The following is a 9,772-nucleotide window of genomic DNA, read 5'->3' as shown; positions in this document are numbered from 1 at the left end:
CTTTATATTCTTTCAGTACTCATTACACCTGTGTTACATGTTGTTTTCAATGACTGTCCATAAATCATTGTAAAGGATATATCCTTTATTTAATGAGATGAATTTTAATATTTTCAGTCATCTTGATGAAGGGAGGGGGCTCCAAAATGGTTTTAAGATTACAGTAACATGAATGAAATGTTATTCAGCACACATGACAGTGCAAAAAACCTTATTCTCTGCATAGGTTTAGCTTTTCTAGTCTACTTATTTCTCTTCTTTGGTCTTTAAACCAAAATAATACAATGGATGTCATGAAGATATTATCAAGCTTTATGAGCTGCTGTACTGGTTCATCTATCTACTGAAACTTACTTTGGCAAGTATTATCCTGACACTTTTTATATAATCATTATATTTCCAGTAAATGCGACTAAAGGCGTATACAAACTTGCATATCCATGTATCGTAACATCATTATGTATCAGTGTAATAGTGATGAGTTGCACCGTTGCGTGTCAAAATCGGTCTTTTGCAGTTACATCAAAAAAAGATACACAACTCGAATAACCTCTTGTGGACAGGGCGCATGGCATTGTCCCGTTTCATGTTCAATCATATGGCGGATGACGAGTGTACAGAGCCACATTTGTGAATGTGTGTGACTGTGTTCTGTTTAGTTTTTATTTTTTTTATTTTTTAATGTGATGCACTATCTAGTATTGCTATTAATGGCATGGAGTACGAAGGAGACCACAAGGCTCATAGAAACATGCCAGAAAAGGGACTTGACTTGGGACCCAAAACATGTGGATCATTACAAGAAGCATCGAAAACAAGATGCATGGGAGGAAACTGCCAAGGAAATGGGAACATCGGTAGATGTCTGCAAGATGTAACATCTGGCAGCCTTACAGAGGGAGAAAATGAAAATAAAGAAGAGCACTGGTACTGGCGAGTAAATACTATCGTAATATCTTTATTTAACCATAAGAACTCATCATACATTAATATACTTCACATTCCTCTTCTGCTACGTACAATATGTTACTCATATAGCCTGATGGTGGGTCAACAGGACATGACTGCAAGCTCTAGATCCACTCCACCTGCTCGAGTTGCTCTGTAACTATGTCCTGCTGCTGCTGCTGCTGTAGGATGAACCATTCCTCCTGCTCGTCACAAAGGCTGATATTTCTCTTCGACATTAGTTAGAAGTACTTCGCTGGTGGTGAAGAAGTACCTGCACATTCTGCCCTCAACCTCCTCTTGGATGCTTCCTTCTCACTTCTGTCCGATTTTCAGGAAGATGGAGGATGTGACAGCTGCAAGGTTCCTTTTTTCCCCCTCGGACACCATGTGATGGAAGACCAAGGTCGCCTACTGCCGTCTGGTGAATGGGCTGGCCACCCTTGGCCCAGAAATCCACCACCTTCTTCAGGATATCTTCAATATTAGGGCCTCCCTCTGATCCTGTTGCTGACAGAGGCGATGATGATCCTGCTACAGGCATCCACTGGAGGAGGTGGTCTTGGCATCCCAACAGGGAGACTGAGAACTGGGGAATGGGTATGGATGTTGGGAAGTTGATGGGATGAAGTCTTCAATCTTCTAATTCACCTTTCCAAATTATAGAGCCATTGCGACTTCCCATCAGTTATGCAGTGTGAACCACTGATACTTCCCACCAGTAACAGACTGTGAACCACGGAGACTTCCCACCAGTAACAGACTGTGAACCACTGATACTTCCCACCAGCACCAGACTGTGAGCCACTGAGATGACCCAACAACACCAGACAGTGAGCCACTGAGACTTACCACCAACACCAGAATATGAGCCAATGAGGTTTCCCACTAGCACCGGACTAGGAGCCATTGAAGCTTACAACCAACACCAGACTATGAACCAGTATGGTTTCCCACCTGTATCAGATTATGAGCTACCGAGATTTCCCACCAGCATGAGACTAGGAGCCATTGAGACTTTCCACCAGCATCACACTATGAACCACTGAGGATGCCCATACCAGACTATGAGCCACTGAGAATCATTTTTACTACTCTTTACAATGATTCCTAGCACTATGAGACCATTCCAAGGATTATGCTTTGGGAGAAAGCAGTTAACTTTAACTATTAATTGTATTGTTACAATACTACGAGCAAAGATGGAAATGCAAATATACTTTTCAGTTTTTAAATCATAACCACTAAACGAAGTTTAGATCACTCTTGGAAGCATTTATGCACTGATACCGGGAATGCGAAAGAATTCTTTTGGATATTAGTAATACCATTTAACAGTGCAGTAATGCGAGCAACCTTTTGTAAAGCACAAATGATGGAACGTAGACTTTTGCAAGATTTGATATTTTTGTTCAGGGGGGGTTCCCAAACTTTCAACTAGGAAAATGGTAGGCTTTATATGCCAGTAAAGTGACAGTTTAGGTTGAAGGTGAGAACATGAGACCATGGTCATCCAGGTGAGACAAGATAAGTGCAATTTACTTATAAGATGAAAAATCAAATGAACACCTACAGTTAGTTATGAAAAATATTTAGGTATAAGGTTTTCCAAGCAAATATCTATTTCATCCTGGGATTGCAAACAGCAAATATTAGTTACGACAAGTAATATTTCCATATCATGAGGAAACATCATTTATTGTTAATTATTCAATGGTTAGTATTATCAGTCAAACAGCTCAGCTGCTTCTAAACCAAAATTAGATATAAAATATCAGAATAAACAATGAACTGCTTCTTCTTTTAGCATGTCCTCGATTTGAATGACGCAGGGAAAATAGTTCAAGTCCTAAACCGAAGACATATTTTTCTTCAACTTTTGAATCTAATCATCATAATAGGTCGCAAAGCGGAATGATTCTTGGCCTGTTTATTTCCTCCTTATCTATCTTTTTCTAATTTTTTACTGTTTATTTTTTGTGCTGTGAAACTTACCGTCATAATACTGCCTTTTTCAGGCCTATACCTATTACATCTATATGCATATGTCTGAAAAATATTTTATGCTTGTAATAGTGCATTCTTTCTATTTATTGAACGAAGTAACAAATACGATTCTTCTTGTTTCACATTACTTACAGACGAAACTCGTCAAGGCCTCCATGGATATTTATTGTAAAAATGCTGACTGAATAGAACAACTATAAAGATAATCCCATCCCAAGAAAAATGGGCTCTTTCCTTTTTCATGGATAAAATTGCTCCCTGAACAGCCACCATCCTTGTTAACAAGACTGATAGGGGCAGTCGTTCTCCCAAGCTTGGTTGGGAAGAATTCTTGGTCTGCAGCAACTGAGGTTAATTGGCTATCAAAGCAGCCGAGGAAAGAAAGGGTAGCTTACCTCACACGACTGAGCTCTGGGCCTCACTTAATCACTTTGTCAAATTATTTTTAAAGAGCTACTTCGGAATAAAAGAGGCAGACTGAAGTCCTTACCGACAAAACACAGGTGCATTCATTTGCGGATGAGAACTCATCATGCGATCATTTAGCAAGGGTGGTGTTCGCGCACTTTCCACATGTTTCGAATGCTGGTAGAAAGGAATGGTTGTGTGTTTCATTATTTAAGCTGTACGCACTAAACTGACCCCCTTGTACTTGCACTATTTATTAATTGTGTTGGTGAGAGACCTATCGACTGCAGAGATCATTTACTTGAACACTTCAAGACCGAGAAAACATAAAGGAAAGATTTTACGGATTAGGAAATGCATTTTCCTGAAATGGGAAAATGGATCAACAAGAGGAAGGGGATATTTGGGAAAAGTTGCCATAGATCTCTTTCAAGAATACGTTCAGACAAAAAAAGAAAGATTCAATCTTGCTATGAGAAACAAAATCAAGAATACTGACGAAAATGTAGACTGACTCGAAAGATCAAACACGTTTAACTATTGTCTCTGCTATTCAAGATTATGACGATTTAGAACGTATAAGCCCTGGAACGCTGTAGGATTCTGTTTATATATGAATGAATCGGCTAAGGAAAATATGAGTGAATATATAGCGGAAAATTTTATCAAGGGAAAAGAAGAAGAGAGGTTTGCTGTAGCTGTAATAAATAACATTGGAGATTGATAAGAAAATAATGAAGTAGAAGCAGAAGAGCAAAAACATTCATAACGAAATAACAAGGAGCAATATTGACGATAATAAGGAAACTGGATACGGCAATTTGGAAGGGGATATAACGACCAAGGAAATGACAAATGCAGCTGACGAAATTGAGAAGCTTATTGAGAAATCTCATACGATGGAAGGTCAAACTTAACACAAGAATACGGGGAAGTGGAAAATACATACAGATAATCATCTGAATATGAGCATATCAAAAGTTAAGGACAGTCTTGATAAAAACGCGTACAGATGAGGAAACCGTTACGGATGATCGCGAAAGAAACCAAATGAAGGTGAATGGTGAAAATTAATGCCATTAATTCAAAAGCAGGTAAATAAAATTTTTTTAAATAAGCATGGCTCCCACGGTAGCCACCTCGAATGTAATTGGATTTAATTTAGTCAATAAACAAGTGAAGCTTATGGTGTTTCACAGAACTGATATACTGTAATGATGTTGCAGGAGCATAATATTAAAATTGTAATGATAATATTTACAGATTTGGATATTTTTTCCTAACATTTGTACTAAGATGAAAGGAGGAACTGGGTCTGGTATTATTTCGAAGAGTGGAACTGCGACTTATATTATGATTTTGAAGTAGGAATTGTACGCCAAGATGCAAGAAGTTAGTATTAAAACGTACTTGCTCCATTTCGAGCAAATAAGTCGCTATTTCACCTGATGAATTACAGTAAGAACTTAATGTTGGTTTGAGATTTTAACTGCGTAATTTCTCCGTGAGATACAAATTCATAAAATATCATTTTATAGCCAGCAGCTTCGGGCAGGTTGTAAAGATATAACCAAAGAGTTTCACAGGTTACCGAGTAAAATTGCGTTAAGAATAACGCCGGTCAAGATTAAACAGAGCTGATCTTAAAATACATTTCAATCATTTACAATTAGGGGAAACAATACCTGCCAACTTTTCAGAACACACTTACTTTTAATTAATTTTTATGCATGAAATGAGGCGAGAGTTTTTTAAAGAAACGGACGAGAATTTCAGAGTAGCTTGGAATTATATTACTGTTGGAAAGTGAAGTATATACGGCATATTGCTTTCTTTGAATTATGCAAAGATGGAATGCAAAACATTTTTATGAAAAAAATTTAAAGGTGATCACAAAAGAACATGGGGTTCTCTATATGGAAAGACTAAAACAATTGTATGCACTAGTTAACACTGTAGAAGTGCGTATGATAAAGTTAGAGCAAACAGAATGAGCTTGGTGAGGCGATTAAACTACAAGTTAGGCAAAAAGACAAAATAGTAGGTGAAAAGGAATCAGCATATCTATTAGCAAGAAAAATAGATAATAATTAAAAAAGTTTGAATTAAAAATGATGAAGGAGCTCTCAGACACTGATAGTATTATTTCCTTCTAAAGCTGTTATAGAGATATATATATAAATATGAATAAAAAAAGATTTACGGCACTCTTCAAAACCAGTCTTTAATTATCAAATTAATTAGGCATGCTCTGAGACACACATGTAATTTTCAGCATGAAAGCATTCGTAAGCTCATAGCAAAGAAAGTGGGTTAAGAGCTTGGAGAGAGCAGTACAGTAGGCCCATATCTCTTCTCAACGTAGATTTTAAACTATGTCCCAAGGTTTTAACTAATAATAAGAAGGCAATGAACAAGGTTATCGTACCTATGCAGCAATGCTGTGTAAATGTAAAATCAATTATTGATTTTAATATTATGATACGAAGCGTAGTTTATTTTTCATCTGAAAAATATTCTAAGTTGGCTCTCATAAAAACCTGATTGGTAGAAGGCTTTTGACAAAATGAATGACACAATCATCTAAGGAGAATTATTAGATACTATGATTTCTAGATTCCTTCATAAATGCTCAAAGGCTTTGTATTATAGCAGTCATAGATGTTTATATATCATACGTTTAATTAGCTCCCCAATTAAGGTAAAGAGAGATCAATTATAGAATGATCCCTCTTTGGTTACGACATGAAATATGTATTAAGCGACAAGGATAAGCAGATGGATCAACAGATTATATAACCATTGGTTGACATCTGAATCAGTCTATTATGAGTAAAAAGGCGTGAAAAGACTACTGGAAAAACAGGTCATCCTGGTTTATTAAATGGTAAGTAAAAAATTCATTTTAAAGATTGAATATGGAAGTATTTGTGCAAAGAAAGAGGAAAACAGAACGTATAAGTAAAATATCAACACGTCATAGCAGAGCATTTTATCCCTATATCATAAATATAATTATCTCTTCAACACTTTCAAAAGTGGTATTTGACACATTCATTTCTGTGGACGAAAAAAAAAGTGTTCAGAATTAACCTTTTCGTTACAGAACTGTTATTACGTTAGGAAAAATAAATTAGTCATGCCTATAAGCTTCTTATTCAATTATGGCGAAAAAACTGAATTTTAGCGAAAGAAAACCTTGCATAATAAACAGATGCGCTGCTGAACGAAACTATTTGGAACATTCAGAAATGTTTCGTTGGATACAGCTAAATATGTAGCTGAATTTAATGTTTCTTATGATTGTGACTGGAGTTATTTTTTGTCGTCACTGATCCATAAAATAGCATTTTGTTTTAATAGTGGTGGTGGGGGGAGGGAGCAGAATATTTCGCATTTTGTTAAAGCAGAAAAAAACAGAGAAAATGCACAATTTCCAGTTATTATGTTAAGATTGTCAAGTTAAGGATTTTGAATCCTGTACTTTTGAGGGTTACTTAATTGTGAAAATACAAAAGTTTAGCCTTATTTAGCCTACCTTATTTTAGTGGTTTTGAAACCATAAAATCATTGTTAAAATCTTTTAATGTCAACCGGGTATTTTTCTATAATGACACACTAAAAGGAATGTTAATAAAAAATAGCCCTAAGGAAAGCAACAACATATAATAAATAAAATGCCATGCTTGGACTGCTCTTCTTTTTATATAGTAAAGATTTAGAAGTGAGAATTAAGCAACATAAGTATTCAGTCAAAACTGGGCAAACATCCAATGCAAAACTCATTCATTTAAAATGCTCACAGGATCATTAGGCTGACAGTTCAGTGATTCCCAGATCAAAAGATTTCTCTTCACGAAATCTTTTAGAATCTGCAATTATACAGTTTACTTCCACCTGTAATTTCAACCTTAGCCATGGCATGTATTATTTGGACCACTGTATTAGTAAAATGTTCAAGAATGACTTTAAAGAAAAAATCACTGACTTAATTACTAATTAGTTACCTTATAATATACTTTCTATGTATTCGTTTGTTTAAGTTTCTGAAAATGTTCATTTTGCAAATATTTTAATTGTTTACCATAGGGAGAATATGTTAACTGTTGTACTTTTATATATATGTAATCAGCTTATTCATTCTAAGGCCATTTTTGGTGGTTAGTCTTTTCCCCGGTATAATCCTTTAATTGACTCCTCCCTGCTTTTGAGCCGGTGGGGCTTAATCCTTTGTAAAACTTCTCAAAGATTTACCTTTGTTTTGGTAGGTCCACTATTTCTTCAACTGTCTTGGATTCTAGGTGCTTCTGTTCCTTATAATCCCCATCCTCAAGGATATATCTATGTCATCTGTCAATTATGCGAGCTCTCTTGTACCTTTACTTTTATATTTTTCATCAGTCTGCTAGCCAAGACTGTGTCAAAAGGCCTAGCAACCTGCTCTGCTGTTTCACTTTCCCTTCGAGGTATTTGTCTTTATATATATATATATATATATATATATATATATATATATATATATATATATATATATATATATATATATATATATATATATATATATATATATATATATATATAATATATTTATATATATATATATATATATATATATATATAATATATATATATGTTTATATATATAGTTATATTTATCCATGGGAATATGCTCATATTTTAATAAATAATATGTAATAATAAATATTTTCCATAATATGCTATATTTTATAAATAATTAATAAATATTATTATTATTATTATTATTATTATTATTATTTCAGCAAAATAAATATCATCTTAGATTCAACTACTGGGATGTAACAATGGTATTGGTAATGATAGTGGTAGCGGCAGAAATATATAAAAATGAAAATTTTATTCACTCTTTCTCGTATCTGGGAAGTAGGTTATATATATGGGAAAATCCATATGGTTCAAGAATTTTTGGGGAGAGATAGCATTATAAAAGAGCCTAAGGTTAAACCTAAGTAACGAACCGTGTTTGAAATTGAAGACATAAGAAATGGTATTAAGAGAAACTGAATTTAGAAAGGCTTCTCTCAAATTGTGGCACCAAAGGCAATCCACTGAAATACAAAACTTAAACAACGGTTTTGCCAAAGTGAAAAGTTACATTTATTTACACTTTGTGTGTGTGTGTGTGTGTGTGTGTGCTTTCTTTCATGAAGAACTTCCTTGCTTTCTGGACTTTCTTGCAGGCTCATTTAGGTTTCCATTAAATCTTATACAGAAACAGAATATCTGACAACGGTTAATCTCATGTAGGGGTGCATTTCCTTCACTCTTGTTTATCCTCTGTTCTGTTATTTGCAGTAAAATGTATATATCATCTCATAACTCACATTTATACTAGAATGATTTCCTTAATCTAGGTGAAATATGAATGCTTTTGATATATGTGTAGCTACTGCCGCTTTTACATTTAATCGTGTCCTTTGCAGTTTTTTATAGGTATTGAAACATTAATCCACGGTTTATTAATTATCAAAGGTCACCGGAGTATCGTTTGATGCAAAATAAACTTTCACTGGCAAATAACTGCTGCCATTGCACATACGTATTGCTACAGCTATTTTTGGATGAAAACGCTGCGACCTGATACTTCCATTCTCAGAAACATAACCCTAATATGAGAAAAATGCATGGCATTAAGCATGGAAACGGAATTCTCATTATTCTATGTATATACTGTATATATATATATATATATATATATATATATATATATATATATATATATATATATATATATATTTTTTTTTTTTTTTTTTTTTTTTTTTTATTTTAGATCAAAACGTCAGTTACGCAGAACTGGGTTTTCATTTTGATCGCAAATCTAATTTTCACAGGAAAAATCTTCTGTTGCATAGGTCCTGTGTAAAGATAACGGGGCTTATGTTATTTCTGTTTTATTTGCTGCATTTTTTTAAACTTTTTCCCCTCTAATTTTGCACGGATAAAATCTAAATCCATAACAAAGTTCATGCAAGATTTATTACGCTATTGGCATTTATGCTTCCTATCCTCTATCTTTGGTTACATACTTTAACTTCAACAGAAAAGCAATTTCATTTATTTGTTTCATTTCCCAGTTGTTCGGCAAGTCTTTTCTTTAGGTGATGCTGTAGCTGTCTACGACAATTATTCAGGGTTTTTTAACATTTCCGTGTTATTTTTTTTCAGGGCAACGATCATCTGAATATGCTTCATTCCTGAACTGTTGTTGGATGTCTCCTGTAATTCTTTAGAGGTCTTCAGCAGCCTTTTCTTCCGAATTTTGCCTCACGTTTTGTAGTTCATGTCATTCCGGGTTTGATTTTGTCTATTCCGTAGATGTCATTTCTTAGGGAAGGTCTATCCTTTTTTTTTTATTTGTTTCCTCTTCATA

Source organism: Macrobrachium rosenbergii, chromosome 4, assembly GCF_040412425.1.
Source record: "Macrobrachium rosenbergii isolate ZJJX-2024 chromosome 4, ASM4041242v1, whole genome shotgun sequence".
NCBI classification, from domain to species: domain Eukaryota; kingdom Metazoa; phylum Arthropoda; class Malacostraca; order Decapoda; family Palaemonidae; genus Macrobrachium; species Macrobrachium rosenbergii.
Note: the sequence above shows the minus strand (reverse complement) of the source record.